This window comes from Prunus avium, chromosome 3 (genome assembly GCF_965620075.1).
Source record: "Prunus avium chromosome 3, drPruAviu1.hap1.1, whole genome shotgun sequence".
Taxonomy (NCBI): Eukaryota; Viridiplantae; Streptophyta; class Magnoliopsida; order Rosales; family Rosaceae; genus Prunus; species Prunus avium.
The window spans coordinates 10,841,078-10,843,306 of NC_142286.1; the positions used below are offsets into that span (position 1 = coordinate 10,841,078).

At 38.9% G+C, this 2,229-nt stretch overlaps 1 pseudogene; it reads right to left on the reverse strand.

The window, feature by feature from the left end:
* Positions 1 to 844: 844 nt before the first annotated feature.
* LOC110751164 (mitogen-activated protein kinase kinase kinase 20-like) lies at positions 845 to 1,863 on the reverse strand (annotated as a pseudogene).
* Positions 1,864 to 2,229: the final 366 nt, after the last annotated feature.

The following is a 2,229-nucleotide window of genomic DNA, read 5'->3' on the forward strand; positions in this document are numbered from 1 at the left end:
AACTAAAACCTCCGTTCTAATAAGGGAAGAAGCGGAACCTAATTGTTAAGAGCAGGGGATTTGAGAAAATAAGTTATACATAGTTCTGGCATTTATCCATAACTACAATTTAAAATCCATTCCATTACAGGAATTTCCACCACAACAAATGAATGAACTCAGAGTTATATTTTAAGTGGACACAATTTTATTTTATTTATTTTTGTCTGAGTGGACACAACTGTTCAGATTTTTTTGTTTCCCGTTTCAATTTTCTCCTTGTTTAGACCAATATGCTATGCCGTAGTCTTACGACAGTTAAAATGTTGGAAGTCACTCTTTTTTCACATCTGTTCAAACAACTATTCTCTGGATCTGTGAAAGGAACAGATATATTTCATTCATGCCCTAGTCTAAAGAAACAATGATATGCTATATTTCTTTCATATATGAACAGATAAAGACCCAACAAAAAATGAGATTTCCAGTGTACCAAAATTATCAAAACAGAGAACTAAAACAACAAATGCAAAGAAGATACAGAGATTAAAGCCTAACAGCATAAAACAGTGAAAGAGGACTTGGAAGTGAGAGAATTACATGCAGAAATTCAACTTTCAGAGAGAGAGAGAGAGAGAGAGAGAGAGGGAGACCAAACTTGCCAATATTGTCAGAAAATGTACATCAATGAAACAGCAAGACCAAACTGAAAAGGAAATAAAGATCAAAGTGGCATGTTTGTATTACTTGCTTTATATTAGGTACAAAAAATCAATAGAATAATGTATTACAATTAACAATGGTTCATGAAAAAGGCTTTCATAAAATACAACTAAAGGATATGAAACAATAATGCTAAGCTAAGCTAAGCTGCACCCATTATAGCAAAAGTTGATGGTTTTGGGTTTGGAACCACATGCCTTGACATGAGCTTCAGAGGAAGAATCTCCTGCTCAGAAAAACCAACATTTTCTTGAGCCATTTCCTCTGCATCTTCATACTTCCAACTTCCAAGGGGTATGAAGCTAGGACAATCCGGAACAGAGGAAGCCACTGCTGAAGACACTTGCTTAATTGGTTTAACCTCTCCAACCCCATTATCCAGTTTAGTCACATTGCAAGAAATTTTAGCCTCTTTTGATAACCAACCAGGAATGGCAGGAATTCTTGAAGCAAGCAGGGCAGTTAACAAGTCCCGAACATCAAATACGGCGCCAGGTGTGAAATCCCATGGATGCCTCCCAGTTAACATTTGCAGCACAACACAACCTAACGCCCAAATATCAGAAGGCTGCTGTTGAATTCCATAAACCACAGCTTCTGGAGACAAATACATTGGTGTGCCTCCAAAGGAAGGCTTCTCCCACTTCTGATTTGCCTTCTTTATGAGCCCCAAGTCTCCGATTTTAGGCACAAAACGAGCACCACCAGAGGAACCAGCGGTATCAGACACAAGCAGAATATTCTCAGGCTTGAGATCACAATGCACAAAACCCCTTTCGTGGATGTACTTAATCCCTTTCAAAATCGACTCAGTATACTTTCTGACTTGGAATTCACGCAACCCAAAACCCCTTGATTTCTCAATCAAATCCGCCATTGTTCCTCCATCCGCGTACTCCAAGAACACATTGAATAAATGACGGCCATCAGCGCCAATCGTCTAAAGAAGAATATCTTCCCCCATCAGATCATGCGCCTGAGAGGCCAATGTCGATTTCAAGGCCACAATCCTCGGCACAACCTGGGTTTTTTCACGAAACCCAAATAAACCGACCCGAATCCGCCTTGGCCGAGCATCGGCCCTCGAACCCACTCGCAGCCACTTAGTGAAACTGTCAAGTAATGATCTGCAACATCTGCAGAATCGTCAAGCAATGACATGCATTACTATTTCTCATCATATTTGAAAAGTAGTTTGTTGAGTATCACTTGTCAATGAATGTTTACCAACTTATCAAGTAAACAATTTACTTAATTGAATTGACGGTATTAATGGAATTGACGGATCTGGAATGGGGGTATGCCTAGGTGGAGAGAGTTCAGTTTTGAGATATTCTTAAACTAAAATAAAGGAATTTCAGTGTATAGCATATTTATATTCAGTATATGATTGATACGAATATTTGGAAGAACTACGTGTGACTTGATCCCTTGTTAAGGGTATGTAGGCAGCCTAGAGTTAATAGGTGCAGCAGCAAGGTCAAGTAATAAAAAGGTAGTCCAGTTAGGTTATTATGATAGGATGCT